We start from the raw sequence: 16,440 nt of genomic DNA on the forward strand, positions 1-16,440 counted from the left end.
CCCAACCTAAGAAAGTTTGCTTCTTCTGTGGGAACTCACGGTATCCATGACTGCTATGTCCGGTGTGTAATGTTGAGTGTAGAAAATGTACAAAACACGAACATTGGCTAAAATATGTAAATCTTCCTCTTCTACTACTGCTGTATTATACAACCCTGACTCGCCCCGCCTAGTCTCACCTGACTAAGGACAAAAGCCAAAGACAGTACATTCACTAAATGTAAAATAAATGTACATATTGTGAATGTAATAGTAGATTCTGGTAGCATGGAAACATTTATCAGCAAAAATACCGTAAAAAAACTGAAACTCTTCATGATTCCTAAAGAAAATACTATAGCTCTAGTAGTCACTAACCAACATGCGAAAATTAATGGCAAAACCATTGTAGACATTGCGCTAAAAAATAAGAACCCTCCTGGCATAACATGATTAAAAATCCCTTTCTCAACATAGCTATAGGGAAATACATCCTGAAAATATACAAAAGATTGACTTTAAAATTCGACGGCCCTGAGGACGAACTCGTTATTGGAACTATTAACAAGAATAACTCTTTTCCATCTATAAACATCCCTCCCCCTCCTCTCTTTTCTCACCTTTCTCGATGTAAACTCCTATTGCCACTAAATCACATTGTCACACGATTGCTAACAACAAATTCATAATAGTGGAAACTACTAGGCTGTTTAGGTTAGGCATAATAGAGCCCTTGTTGTCTCCTTGGTGAGCTCCTGGTGACATCCAACAAAAATCACAAAAAAAGAATGGTCGTTGACTACAGTGGTACCATAAATATATTTGCAGAAACTGGATGCTTATCTTATGTCTAACATCAATAAAATGATTGACGACATTGCATTCGTTTCACAAATGCTGAACCCGAATAAATTGCTCTTGACTACCAAACACTTCTTGTGTGGAGAAAATAGCGAAGGCTTACCGCAAAAACATGCTCGTGTCTGTCTGTTGTGCAGGCTGAGAAGGAAAAACAAAAAGATCCAAGATGGCGATCGTGGTCTTTTAATATCCACAGTCTCAAACAGTTCTCAAAAAATCGTTTCTCACACGTGATTTTGAAGTGTGCCCAGGCACCATAAAAGCAGGTTGCTGGGAGGAGTGTGTAGGAGCGTTTAGACCTGTGGAGATTGACAGACTTTTCCGAACTTGTTTGCATTGGACTTAAAGGCAACGATACTGTAGTCGGTCAAGAAGCAAGCCAGCTGAACAGTGTTCCATAGGTGGACAGCTCTAAAAAAGAAGCGTTCAGACCTCCTGTGTAGCGCGAACATCATTGTGTGACTCAAACTTTTCCTATTCATCTCAAAATACCACCACCTCAAAATCTCGCATCTAAAAACCGAGTAGTCAGAATATTTTTGTACTATAGCAAGTTTATTCAAAACTTCATGAACAAGATACTATTGCTCAATCATAACAAGGAATTTCCACTACATCCATCTGTTTTAAACTTTTTACAGACTTTGAAAAATGGCTTAAAAAACATTACTCTAATAACAGTTGACCCAGATAAAAAATTTGAAGTAGAAACAGATGCAAGTAATTACTGCATAACTGCTACATTAAACCAACAAGGTCGACCTATTGCATTATTTTCATGGACACTGAATCCAAGCGAAATCAAACATCATTCTATCGAAAAGGAAACTGCTGCAATCGTTGAAGCTGTTTGAAAGTGGCGCCACTTCTTACTTGGCAGACACTTCAAAGTCATTACAGATCAAAAGAGCATTAGTTTTATGTTTGACAATAGTAGAAAATTGAAAATTAAAAAGGACAAAATATGCTGATAGCGCGTTGAACTGTCACAGTTCAAATTCCGTATTGTCTATCATCCAGGAACGGAAAATGCAGCTGCTGACACATTTTCTCACATCTCAGCTCTCACTCACACTTTGCAAGACCGACATGATTTACATATTCAATTATGCCATTCTGATGTTAGCCGGCTCTGCCACTTTATCAGAACAAGGAATCTCCCATTCTCTTTAGACCAGATAAAAAGCATAACCAATTCCTGATCTTCTTGCTAGTATCTGAAGCTCAAATTTGTCAGGGGACACTTATAAAGGCTATACTACCTTTCCAGCGATTGAACATGGATTTCAAAGAGAGAAACTGAATGGCATTTTATGGAAGATCATTCAAGTAACACTCTAGCAACATTGGGGAGTTGTATTATCTGATGCCCTCCACTCAATAGATCACTGCTCTGTACTACCACTAATGTGACTCCTCATGATAGACTATTTAAATATAGCTGTAAATCCTGTTCCAGAACTTTGATTGCTTCTTGGGCAAAACCGGGCTCAATAAATGTGAGAAATCACACTAAAGCTAGTAAGCTCGACCCTCCTGTAATTCCAGCCATTCTTTTAGACATCAACCCTTACTATGCTGATAATGAAAACAACTCTGCTGGCTCCTAGGCTTCTCAAGAACTATCTACTGATGAAGGTACGGCCGATAAGGAGGAGAAGTATCCTTTGCCCACCGCTGAAGAAACCAATACCTCCCAAGAAGTTAATACAAAAGACCTTAATCCCCATGAATCAGTATGAAAATCATCCAGAATATGAAGAATCCCAAGTAAATTTAAGGATTTCATAACTTGATGCTGGATAGACAACCCTCACTGATCCCTTCATACCCCACTTTCATGTTATAGTTTTAAATTACCCTTGTCCCTCTTCCACTTTTGCTTTATCCCTTCCAAGGACACTTAGTGGTAATAAAATGATATAGGTTATCCCCTTTGGCCGGAAGAAGCCCTTCTGTCATTACAACGCTGTATGAGAATCACAGCATGTGTATTCTTTATTAATTAATAAAACCTATATCAGTTCCATAAACAAAGCTTCTTTCTCAGAACTGCACACCTGTGGAACTCTCTTCCGTTTGTCTGTTTTCCAGTGGTAGTCTTGTTATGATGAGGGACCAGATTAATTGCGAGTCTCATCAGTGTTACGAGGGTGAATTTGATAACATTTTTCTAGTTCCTCAATGTAAACAAAAACATTGAAAGCATCAAAACGAAGTCGAATATAAAAAAATTTATAATGTGGTTTTATTTAACATAGCAAGAAATAATAAATCATATTTTTATTGCTGACATACTTTTTTATGTGTGTGCCGATTCAATACACAAGCAAAAAATAATAAATGAATAAATTGTCCGATGTTTGTGAGAATGTAAAAATGTTCTTGAAAGAAGTGTTCTGGCATAAATGGTATGTTTGTAATTTGATGTATAGTTGCTTGAACTTTATATATCTTTTTAAAAGAGTCTGATAAAATTTGAATTAAAACATGTAATGATAAGCAGGAGAGAGAAATCTTTCTCTGACTAAGGCATGTTATTTATGTAGAATGTCATTTTTGTAGAAAAATGTTTTTTTTTTTAACATAAAATAAAATAAAATTGGTTGTTTTAATCAATTCCGTGAATATATCGGATGCAAAACAAAGTTATATATTTTTTCTTTTGATAACTAATCAGAGGAGATTTATAAGCTTTAGGTGCATGGCGCGCAAAATCATATTAATGGTTTAACGTCACGAGACGGAGCGAGCGGTTGTGGTATGTCTTGGTCTGAACTGAAAAGAAAATCTAACTCGACTGGTTGAGTTTCGCGCGCAGTGTCTTTTTGTGTGCTTTGATCGACCCCAGGAGAAAGCTATCAGAAAAAAGAATTTAATAAACGTTTTCTCTGAGCACCGATTGAATAACAAATGGGCACCCTGTCATGTGGTACTGCAGTGTACTACGTCCGTGCGAAAAGGCAAGGTTTTAGTTTTTATGCCCACAGAATTTGCGTGGGTGTATATAACAGATGTATGCACAACTGGAATGCTCCTTGTCCAGCTACTTTAATGTCTCTGGTGTGTCGCTACAATCTTCAAGTCCAACGTAAACAAATTCTTGATGAACTGTCTCTGTAAGTAATTTAATTTACCAAATTTCCAATATTAAGGATTACTATGACATGTTCCCCTTGACCACTGTACACTCATTAACCCTTTCCTCGAGTGGCCTCCGGGCCTTGATAAGTAGTGATTATATTGTAACAAAAAAAAAAAAAAAAAAAGAAAGAAAAAAGGATACTCCCATAAGTATGGCCCTTATTCACAGAAGCCCCTTATGTCTTAACACAAATGTGTTTTGTTTGAGAGTGGTATGGGGAATAATAGTAAAATAAATAAATAAAAAATAGCAAAAATAAATAAAATTACTTAAATAAATAATAATAATTATTATAAAGAAAAATAGAATACAGTATAATATATAATATAATAATAATAATAATAATAATATAAATATAATATAAATAAATATAATAATATAAATATAATATAAATATAATAATATAAATATAATATAAATAACTTGAATTACAAACTTAAATAACTTAGAAACAACTGAAATAAATTAAATAGTCAAATTAATTAAAGTGAAAATAATATATATAACATATATTGAATGTGTTTTTTTTTAATAAACTAAATAAATAAATCCCATAACTTTAATAATTTAAAGTAATTAAACACTTAAATAACTTGAAATATTACATGAATAAAATAACATAATTAAAAACAAAACAAAAAAATAAATAAGGTAATAAGATAAATAAATGAAATAATTAAATAGCCCAGATAAATTTTATAAATCACTTCATTTTTCGATTAATAAATAAGAATAAATGATACTTAATTAATAAAATATTCCCCCCACTTTTTTTTTTTTCGAAATTAATATGCACGTATCAATTAAATTTAGGAAATCGCTTAAAATTCTTTTTCGTTTTTCTGGTCAAGAAAATGATGACTCCTGTGTCAAGTATTATCAAATGAAACAAATGGAGTATTTTGCCGTCTGGTGAGTTGTCTTAGTAAATATTACCTTTTTATTTGCTTGTCACCTAATTTATTTTTAATTTAAATTACGCTTTCTATCAACCAATAAAGTATTTGTCATTTTCATCAGGTAAAGCATTCGAAGTGTCCATTATTTAAGGTTTAATTTGAAAAAAAAAAATGCATTCAAATTTTCAATCCAAGATCGACAATGAATGCAAAAAGCACACAAGTTTTCTCCCCCTTGCATCGAAAATATTCCCTGCGCCAAATTCACTTTCACAAGGAAAATTTTCCTTAAAAACTAAAAAAGAGAAATTTGTATAAAATATTTTTTAAATTCAAGTTTAAAATTACTTTTATAATCCTCCGTTATCGCTGAAAATAAATTTCTTAACGTTATTTTTGCTGCAAAACAAACTTTGTTAATCTACTTCTCCTTCTGTGTCGGTTATTGTATTTTTTAAACATGTCCGCGTGTGTCCGTTTCGTACAAGAGTTGTTTTCCGTTGAAAACGAATAATTTAATTTTTATTGAATATTTATTCATACAGAATTCAATTAATTACTTGTACGTTTTACACGATATAAATATGCAGACGTTTAACATAAAACAAAAAGAACAATTGCAATATTATTATATATCCAAAGTTCACCGGTATCAAAAAGAAAAGAAAAAAAAAAGAAGTCAATATAAAAACAGAAAAATTAATCGAATTGAGACATATTATTTTAGCGATACTTATGCAGAATACGGACCGTGCGGAAATAATAACGTTATTATTAGAAACGCATTCTTAACATGGGAAGGGGAGAATGTTTTGTAACTATTCCGTACTTTCACCTAACAATTTAATAAACAAGATACGGTAAAAATTGAATTTAGCTTGAAAATACGATGTAAAGAAAATAGTACGACCCGCATTCTGCATAAGTACTATTTTAGCTTGAAAATAAATATAAAAAATATGATTTTCAATTTGCAAATATTTTTCTTTTTTAAGATAAACTAAAAAAAAAAAAAAACGTTATAAAATTCGATCCTTGTACAGATCAGCCCCTATGGCGGATTATTTGGCTCTGTAAAATCCGGTGATAGCTGAAATGTGACTACACAAAATTAAACCCGGATTCCAGAAATAAAAAAAAAACTTATTTAAATTGCGTTTTATTATTATTTTTTATACTAATGCGAATCGTGTTGAAATAATATCGCTATTAATTAGAAACCCATTAATTATTCTGTACTTTCATCTAACATTTATTAAACAAAAGATACCGAAAAAATTGGATTTAATTTGAAAATCCCATCTAAAAAATAGCACGGTCGGTCTTTATTCAGCATTAATACTTTACCTTTTTATTGATATATTTACATTAGCGGAATTTCTCTAAGTGCTTCAAAGTAGATTCTTTCGATTTCGTAGATCAAGACGCGAAGGTTGCAACAAATATCGAAATAGAAAGTATAAACAATAAAAACAAATTACCCGCCTGAAACGCAACAATTTACGAAAACAAATAACAAACTTGGTACTTGTGCATTTTTGCCACCGTGCTGAAATAATGTTATTTTGAAAGCCATTCTTAACAGTGGAAGGAGGGTGTAACTGTTCTGTGCTTCGACATATCAATTTAATAATAATATATAAAAAAAGATATCGTGAAGCTTGAATTTAAACTGAAAAAACTATTTAAAAATAGCGCGGTGGAAGTGCACAAGCATCCAAACAGTTTGCATGACTGAAAAAAAAATAAAGTAACTCTAGAAAACAATTACAATAAACAAAATAAACAGCAACGGGTTACTCAAAAATACAATGTAACAATATAAATATATTATTAAAAAAATAAAGTTCTTTTACGGAATTTGAACAGAACTTTTTTTTAAAACTTAACTTGAGCTTAAGGTTCAGTCAGACAAAAGTTGGTTTCGTTCAGTTCAAATTCTGTAGAAGCACCAAATAAAATGCAATATAAAAATCAGTAGGTATTTTTCATTATCTGTTTTCCGTTTCAGCAACTCTTACTTCAATTTTGAGTATTGAACTCGTTTATAAGATTTTAACGAGCTGGTATCGGCAGCCATGGGGGCTAATCTATATAAGCACACAAAAATTCGAATACTTTCCTATTGTAACGAGATTATTTGGATTATTCGGACTACTATTCTCATTTTAGTTGCTTACCATTCTTCTCTGTCCCCCCCCCTCTTGCTGTTTCTCTTCATTCTCCTCTCTCTCTTTCTCTCAACCCCCTCTCTCTTCCCCTCGCCTGCTCTCTCTCTCTTCCCCTCGCCTGCTCTCTCTCTCTTCCCCTCGCCTGCTCTCTCTCTTTCTTCCCCTCGCCTGCTCTCTCTCTCTCTTCCCCTCGCCTGCTCTCTCTCTCTCTTCCCCTCGCCTGCTCTCTCTCTCTCTTCCCCTCGCCTGCTCTCTCTCTTCCCCTCGCCTGCTCTCTCTCTCTCTTCCCCTCGCCTGCTCTCTCTCTTCCCCTCGCCTGCTCTCTCTCTTCCCCTCGCCTGCTCTCTCTCTTCCCCTCGCCTGCTCTCTCTTCCCCTCGCCTTCTCTCTCTTCCCCTCGCGTGCTCGCTCTCTCTTCTCCTCGCCTGCTCTCTCTCTCTTCTCCTCGCCTGCTCTCTCTCTCCCTTCCCTTCCCCTGCTCTCTCTCTCCCTTCCCTTCCCCTGCTCTCTCTCTCTTCCCTTCGCCTGCTCTCTCTCTCTTCCCTTCGCCTGCTCTCTCTCTCTTCCCTTCGCCTGCTCTCTCTCTCTTCCCTTCGCCTGCTCTCTCTCTCTTCCCTTCGCCTGCTCTCTCTCTCTTCCCTTCGCCTGCTCTCTCTCTCTTCCCTTCGCCTGCTATCTCTCTCTCTTCCCCTCGCCTGCTCTCTCTCTCTCTTCCCCTCGCCTGCTCTCTCTCTCTCTTCCCCTCGCCTGCTCTCTCTCTCTCTTCCCCTCGCCTGCTCTCTCTCTCTCTTCCCCTCGCCTGCTCTCTCTCTCTCTTCCCCTCGCCTGCTCTCTCTCTCTCTTCCCCTCGCCTGCTCTCTCTCTCTTCCCCTCGCCTGCTCTCTCTCTCTCTTCCCCTCGCCTGCTCTCTCTCTCTCTTCCCCTCGCCTGCTCTCTCTCTCTTTTCCCCTCGCCTGCTCTCTCTCTCTTTTCCCCTCGCCTGCTCTCTCTCTCTTTTCCCCTCGCCTGCTCTCTCTCTCTTTTCCCCTCGCCTGCTCTCTCTCTCTTTTCCCCTCGCCTGCTCTCTCTCTCTTTTCCCCTCGCCTGCTCTCTCTCTCTCTCTTTTCCCCTCGCCTGCTCTCTTTCTCTCTCTTTTCCCCTCGCCTGCTCTCTTTCTCTCTCTTTTCCCCTCGCCTGCTCTCTTTCTCTCTCTTTTCCCCTCGCCTGCTCTCTTTCTCTCTCTTTTCCCCTCGCCTGCTCTCTTTCTCCTCGCCTGCTCTCTTTCTCTCTCTTTCCCCTCGCCTGCTCTCTTTCTCTCTCTTTCCCCTCGCCTGCTCTCTTTCTCTCTCTTTCCCCTCGCCTGCTCTCTTTCTGTTTCTTTCCCCTCGCCTGCTCTCTTTCTCTTTCTTTCCCCTCGCCTGCTCTATTTCTCTCTCTTTCCCCTCGCCTGCTCTATTTCTCTCTCTTTCCCCTCGCCTGCTCTATTTCTCTCTCTTTCCCCTCGCCTCCTCTGTCTCTCTCTCTCTCACTTTCCCCTCTCCTCCTCTGTCTCTCTCTCTCTTTCCCCTCGCCTCCTCTGTCTCTCTCTCTTTCCCCTCGCCTCCTCTGTCTCTCTCTCTCTCTTTCCCCTCGCCTCCTCTGTCTCTCTCTCTCTTTCCCCTCGCCTCCTCTGTCTCTCTCTCTCTTTCCCCTCGCCTCCTCTGTCTCTCTCTCTCTTTCCCCTCGCCTCCTCTCTCTCTCTCTCTTTCCCCTCGCCTCCTCTGTCTCTCTCTCTCTTTCCCCTCTCCTCCTCTGTCTCTCTCTCTCTTTCCCCTCGCCTCCTCTGTCTCTCTCTCTCTTTCCCCTCGCCTCCTCTGTCTCTCTCTCTCTTTCCCCTCGCCTCCTCTGTCTCTCTCTCTCTTTCCCCTCGCCTCCTCTGTCTCTCTCTCTTTCCCCTCGCCTCCTCCGTCTCTCTCTCTTTCCCCTCGCCTCCTCCGTCTCTCTCTCTCTCTTTCCCCTCGCCTCCTCTGTCTCTCTCTCTCTCTTTCCCCTCGCCTCCTCTGTCTCTCTCTCTCTCTTTCCCCTCGCCTCCTCTGTCTCTCTCTCTCTCTTTCCCCTCGCCTCCTCTGTCTCTCTCTCTCTCTTTCCCCTCGCCTCCTCTGTCTCTCTCTCTCTCTTTCCCCTCGCCTCCTCTGTCTCTCTCTCTCTCTTTCCCCTCGCCCCCTCTGTCTCTCTCTCTCTCTTTCCCCTCGCCCCCTCTGTCTCTCTCTCTCTCTTTCCCCTCGCCTCCTCTGTCTCTCTCTTTCCCCTCGCCTCCTCTGTCTCTCTCTTTCCCCTCGCCTCCTCTGTCTCTCTCTTTCCCCTCGCCTCCTCTGTCTCTCTCTTTCCCCTCGCCTCCTCTGTCTCTCTCTTTCCCCTCGCCTCCTCTGTCTCTCTCTTTCCCCTCGCCTCCTCTGTCTCTCTCTTTCCCCTCGCCTCCTCTGTCTCTCTCTTTCCCCTCGCCTCCTCTGTCTCTCTCTTTCCCCTCGCCTCCTCTGTCTCTCTCTTTCCCCTCGCCTCCTCTGTCTCTCTCTTTCCCCTCGCCTCCTCTGTCTCTCTCTTTCCCCTCGCCTCCTCTGTCTCTCTCTTTCCCCTCGCCTCCTCTGTCTCTCTCTTTCCCCTCGCCTCCTCTGTCTCTCTCTTTCCCCTCGCCTCCTCTGTCTCTCTCTTTCCCCTCGCCTCCTCTGTCTCTCTCTTTCCCCTCGCCTCCTCTGTCTCTCTCTTTCCCCTCGCCTCCTCTGTCTCTCTCTTTCCCCTCGCCTCCTCTGTCTCTCTCTTTCCCCTCGCCTCCTCTGTCTCTCTCTTTCCCCTCGCCTCCTCTGTCTCTCTCTCTCCCCTCGCCTCCTCTGTCTCTCTCTCTCCCCTCGCCTCCTCTGTCTCTCTCTTTCCCCTCGCCTCCTCTGTCTCTCTCTCTCCCCTCGCCTCCTCTGTCTCTCTCTCTCCCCTCGCCTCCTCTGTCTCTCTCTCCCCTCGCCTCCTCTGTCTCTCTCTCCCCTCGCCTCCTCTGTCTCTCTCTCTCTCTCTCCCCTCGCCTCCTCTGTCTCTCTCTCTCTCTTTCCCCTCGCCTCCTCTGTCTCTCTCTCTCTCTTTCCCCTCGCCTCCTCTGTCTCTCTCTCTCTCTTTCCCCTCGCCTCCTCTGTCTCTCTCTCTCTCTTTCCCCTCGCCTCCTTTGTCTCTCTCTCTCTCTTTCCCCTCGCCTCCTCTGTCTCTCTCTCTCTCTTTCCCCTCGCCTCCTCTGTCTCTCTCTCTCTCTTTCCCCTCGCCTCCTCTGTCTCTCTCTCTCTCTTTCCCCTCGCCTCCTCTGTCTCTCTCTCTCTCTTTCCCCTCGCCTCCTCTGTCTCTCTCTCTCTCTTTCCCCTCGCCTCCTCTGTCTCTCTCTCTTTCCCCTCGCCTCCTCTGTCTCTCTCTCTCTCTTTCCCCTCGCCTCCTCTGTCTCTCTCTCTCTCTTTCCCCTCGCCTCCTCTGTCTCTCTCTCTCTCTTTCCCCTCGCCTCCTCTGTCTCTCTCTCTCTCTTTCCCCTCGCCTCCTCTGTCTCTCTCTCTCTTTCCCCTCGCCTCCTCTGTCTCTCTCTCTCTCTTTCCCCTCGCCTCCTCTGTCTCTCTCTCTCTCTTTCCCCTCGCCTCCTCTGTCTCTCTCTCTCTCTTTCCCCTCGCCTCCTCTGTCTCTCGCTCTCTTTCCCCTCGCCTCCTCTGTCTCTCTCTCTCTCTTTCCCCTCGCCTCCTCTGTCTCTCTCTCTCTCTTTCCCCTCGCCTCCTCTGTCTCTCTCTCTCTCTTTCCCCTCGCCTCCTCTGTCTCTCTCTCTCTTTCCCCTCGCCTCCTCTGTCTCTCTCTCTCTCTTTCCCCTCGCCTCCTCTGTCTCTCTCTCTCTCTTTCCCCTCGCCTCCTCTGTCTCTCTCTCTCTCTTTCCCCTCGCCTCCTCTGTCTCTCTATCTCTCTTTCCCCTCGCCTCCTCTGTCTCTCTATCTCTCTCTTTCCCCTCGCCTCCTCTGTCTCTCTCTCTCTCTCTTTCCCCTCGCCTCCTCTGTCTCTCTCTCTCTCTTTCCCCTCGCCTCCTCTGTCTCTCTCTCTCTCTTTCCCCTCGCCTCCTCTGTCTCTCTCTCTCTCTTTCCCCTCGCCTCCTCTGTCTCTCTCTCTCTCTTTCCCCTCGCCTCCTCTGTCTCTCTCTCTCTCTTTCCCCTCGCCTCCTCTGTCTCTCTCTCTCTCTTTCCCCTCGCCTCCTCTGTCTCTCTCTCGCTCTTTCCCCTCGCCTCCTCTGTCTCTCTCTCGCTCTTTCCCCTCGCCTCCTCTGTCTCTCTCTCGCTCTTTCCCCTCGCCTCCTCTGTCTCTCTCTCGCTCTTTCCCCTCGCCTCCTCTGTCTCTCTCTCGCTCTTTCCCCTCGCCTCCTCTGTCTCTCTCTCTTTCCCCTCGCCTCTCTTTCTCTCTTTCATCTCGCCTCCCCCCTCTCTCTTGCTCTCTCTCTCTCTCTCTCTCTCTCTCTATATATATATATATATATATATATATATATATATATATATATATATATTTCCCCTTGCCTGCTCTTTCTCTCTCTCTTTCCCCTCACTCCCTCACTCTTCCACTCTGATTTTCCCCGCACCCCTTTCCCTCTTTCACATTCTTCTGCTCTCCTTCCTCTCTCCCCTCCTCTGTCTCCCTTTTGTCTTGCTCTCCTTCTCCCTTTTCTCCCTCTGCTGCTTCCTTTTGTCTTCGCTTTCATCTTTACTCATCCTTTTATCCTCTCTTTCTACTCACCTTTCTTTCTCCTCTAATTCATTCCTCCTTCCTTTCCTGTCTCTCTTCCTCTCTCCATCTTGCCTAGCCTTCCTTTAATTTTTTTATAACAGTTTTCTGAGAAAACTGAAAATTTTAAAGCCACAACTTGAAACGATTCATGTTTTAGCAAGTGAGATTGGATGACAAAGATTTTGATTTGTATTGAAATGGAAATGTAAACATTTATCATTGGCTAGTGAAATGAGAACTTTTCCATAGGAAGAAAAATAAAAATGACACTAAAAATGCAATTTCATTGATATTTAATATCTTTGAGAATTCATAAATAAATCAAACAGAAATTTTCCGAGTAGCCACAAAACCTTTATTCAAAATTGAGAAGGTTATCCTAATTTAACAAAAAAACGATTTTTTTTATATTTTTTCTCCCCCCCCCGAATTAATGTAAATCTTTGAACCGATTTAAATTTTTCTTTTTCCTTAGTAGAGAAATGGTTAGGAATAAATCTATATTTGATTTCATTTTTTTGTCTGTCTGTCGATTCCACTTTTTCTTGGAAACTACAAGGCTTATCTGACTAAAATTTTGTTTGGGCCTATAATATGATAAGATGGGACAAACTAAGTATTATGGTATCCGTTCAAGGCATAGTTAGGAATTAGTACTTAATGTAAAAATGAACACAGATTTAATCTTATTCAATTTTGCATAATGCACTCATTCTAAGTCAACAGCTATAACTTGTCTTTGCTTTTAACTGGCTAAAAAGTATAGTAGTTTTTTTATTTTTAGATTTTTTTTTTACAACAATTGAGATGAGTTAGGGTTGTTCCATGTCAAATCATCCAGGGCTTAACACCCATATCCATGGATTTGGTTATAGTTTGCACTGCAGATAGAATAAGAGATCCTGAAAATTTGAGCACAAAACTCAAAGCGGTTTCCGATTTAGAGCATTTTTCATTTTGGCATTAGTCGCATAATGCGATGCCTGGGCGAAAATTTTTTGTTGTCATTTCTTTGAATATTTTCTGATTGAAAGATCGTATGGCTCTGAAGATTCACACAGATAAGTTTTTTGACCCAAGGAATCCAAAAATAGCATCAGATTTTCTAAAAAATGGAAGTCTTATAGAGATATTAAGGGTTTTGGGATGTTTTCACATGTGCCCAAAAATCAAATAAAAAAAAAAAAGGTGTGGCTAGCATGGTAACACATTACTCTTTTTATATATATATTTTTTTGATACAATAAATTGTCTCTGGACCAAAAAAGTATATATGCCATAAAACAAAACAAACAAATGCTATGAATAAATATTTGAAGATATAAAGAACTTGAAGGATAAAAACTTAAAATAAATTACTTGATTCAACATTAAATGTTCTCCAAATAGTCACCCATCTGATACTGACTAGACTCACCGTTTCTTAACTTAAATGATCTAACAAGAACTGGTGTCTCAGATTTAAAATAACAAAATAAGATCCAGACCATACAATAGAAGACTGATCAAATTACAAAGTGGCACTCACCTGAGGTGGATTGAACTGGTTTTCTCCAAAAAGAGTTGATATGCCCTAAAACAACCAAACCAAACATCAATAAATATTTGAAGATATAAAGAACTTGAAGCTTTCTTTCAAAATTACTGAATTCGGCATTAAATAACCTGAAAAAGATTGATATACCGTTAAACAAAACCACCAAACTTTACTTAAGTTAGGCAGGTGGGCACAGAAGTTTAACTTTTATTCTATCATTAGCACCAATTTCCAAATAAATGATAGAATGTGGTTGCTGAGGGTTAAGGGTATAAATAATAATAAGGGTAGATAGCATAAACTATGGAGTGAGTGTGCTCAGGACACCACTCACAAAACTAGTAGGTTTTCCTCGTAATGCTGTTATGAAAAGGTGGATGGATTTCTGTCTTGCCATGTCCCAATTTTGGACTTTGAGGTTAGTAGAAATGTGGTTAAAAAAAATCAAATTCAAATTTATCTGTTGCCCTAAATAAGAGACTATGAATTTCGATTCTGTTTATGTAAAGTGAAATATTCCACCAATTATACATTCAGGAATTATTGATAAACTGTTTACCAAAATACTACCATTATTGATCATTCTTTCTAGCAGAAGTATACCATTAAATGAGGACCCTAGATTCACATGGTACTATACATATATACCTATATATGACATTTGGTACTGTAAAATTTTGGGTGCCTTCAAATGTCAAAAGCTTTGAAATGGAGCACTTCTTGTAGAGCTTGATTTAAAAACAAAAGAACAAAACAAAATATGCAATTAAATAATTACTAGATAAAAACTTACAATTAGTGTAAAAACTTATCCCAACCAATCTTGAGACCTATTCAAAGGGAGAAATAAGGAACAGAAACCATTCCATGTTCAGTATGAAAGAAATAAAGTCTGAATTGAAATATCAAGGTGTCACTGACATAAAAATGAACATAAATGGAGAACAAATAAACACGGACACCTTAATCCTAACTTTCAACACTCCTTGAATACTATGGACTGTAACAATATAAAATAACAAGGGTAGATCAATATATATTGAAGCCTTTTCAATATTTCAGATGTCAGAGATTTGGACACCATAAATATGACTGCAGAAACTAACAAGTATGTGGAAAATGCAGTATGAAAGATCCAGATCATACAAAAGATTGTTCAGATTATGAAGCACCACTTATCCTAAGTGGATTGACCAGCTTCCTCTAAAGGAGAAAGTTTAATGGGAATATCAAAATTCACAAGCGGTCCATAGTCACCTATATATTCCTATCAGGAGAGATGACAACGTTAGATTTTTTAAGTTCTTGCAGGGAGGTGTTGATGTCTTCCTACGTATGGTGCCTAGTTTTCCAAATGGTCACCCATCTAACACTAACCAGGCTCAACACTGCTTTACTTTGATGGTCTAATGGGAATCAGTATAATAACTTGATTATGCCATATTGAAACCAGATGATCAAACTGCTCTGAAAACTAACCTGCCAATTCCAAAAACTGCATAAAAAGGAAATAATTGCAGTTAAATACAAAAAAAAAAATCCTTCTCTGAATCACAGAAGAAGGTGATGGTCTACATGAAAGATGGATAATTCTACTAATATAGTTTAGAGAACAGATACAACCAATAATGCAAACCTACTTAAAAACTTAATCAAAACATCAAAGTTGATTAAAGAGTTAAAGGCAAGATTACGGCAGTTTGGAAAGGAGTCTGACTTATAAGAATGCTAGGAGTCAGAGACAGATTTTTAAAATTTCTGAAGAATCAATGATCAGATTTAAAATGCGTTATTCAGAATTTTTTGAGTCTCCGAAGTCCAAATCTGATTTTATATTTTCAAACTCCACAATCCTGATTGTGTGCCTTATTGAACTAAAATCTATTATTAAAAACTGAACTATTGTAAATATTCAGTTGAAAGAACAGGCAAAACAGAAATATATGGCACTGGTGTCGGGTGCAAATCTGGTTTTGATGTAAAAATTGTCTGGTTACCGAAACAAACTTTGTTTACTGAAAGTAAAAATCAAACTGGCAAAAAAATAAATATATGAAACTTTAACATGGCTGCTAGTGATTGTAAACAATTGAAACTGTAATTGTTAGGCTATGCTTCTTATTTGTTGACTACGAATGAAAACGATAAATGGCAGATGTATTATCATCAACACTAATAATAATAATAATAATAATAAGGTGAAAATATGGATAAGTCCTAAAAATCATAGTCTGTTTTCCACATAAGCATATGTTGAATAAAATCTGTTATTTTTCTATTAAAAAGTAAACTATTGTAAATATTTAGTTGAAAGAACGTGTGAAGTAGAAGCATACGACACCGGTGTCAGGTGTAAACTTGGGTCCGATGTAGATATTGTCTGGTTACCGAAATGGACTTTGTTGAAGCACAAAATCCAATTGGCACAAAAGAAAATATGAGACTTTAACATAGCCGCAAGCGATTGTTAACATCTGACCCTGGAATTAGCGGTCTATTATTTCTTATTTACCGAATACTGATGGAAACAGTAAATGGCAAATGTAATATCATTGACAATAACACAAATAAGGTTATCGTGAAGATTCACATTTCCTTGTTTACAAATGCGTTGTGTTCCTGACACAAGCCAAATTTTAACCTGCAGATGACCAACAGTGTATATAATTCACCTCAAAATATAATTAAAAAAAAAAAATAAAACATGTTCTATTTTTCTAATAGTAAAATACATATTCTATATATTACATTATATTAAAAAAGAAAAAAATTAATGCGAGTTCCAACGATATTTTGTTTAATTTAAAGTTTTAAATCAGTTTTTAAATCATGAATAAATTAGTTGATGCCAGTGTCAGGACTGTATCACAAAAACAATTCATAACAATATTTTTATTATTTTTTTTATTTTGTTTTAAAGAAAACACATCAGTATACTTTTATTATAAAAATTCAATATTTTTAAAGACTTATTTTTATAATGTTTACAAAAAAAGAACAGTTCATAATATATTTTTTTATGAAAGTTCTATTTTATGTTTGAATAAAAAACTAGTTACCAATACATCTAATGTTTGATTTAAAAAAAATCAGTTCATAAATATGTTTG

The 16,440-nt window shown here is 39.0% G+C and overlaps 1 protein-coding gene across 1 annotated transcript in view; it reads left to right on the top strand.

Annotated features, from left to right (window-relative positions):
* Nucleotides 1–4,838: 4,838 nt before the first annotated feature.
* The window catches only part of LOC145276989 (uncharacterized), a 110,673-nt gene continuing 99,071 nt past the window's right edge, over nt 4,839–16,440 (top strand). Inside the window, exon 1 of the mRNA XM_080128557.1 lies at nt 4,839–4,897. The gene's annotated coding sequence lies outside the window, so the exon portion shown is untranslated. The remainder of the gene's footprint in view (nt 4,898–16,440) is intronic.

The sequence above is a fragment of the Euprymna scolopes genome, chromosome 5 (assembly GCF_053919585.1).
Source record: "Euprymna scolopes isolate OS-2025 chromosome 5, ASM5391958v1, whole genome shotgun sequence".
Lineage (NCBI taxonomy): Eukaryota > Metazoa > Mollusca > Cephalopoda > Sepiida > Sepiolidae > Euprymna > Euprymna scolopes.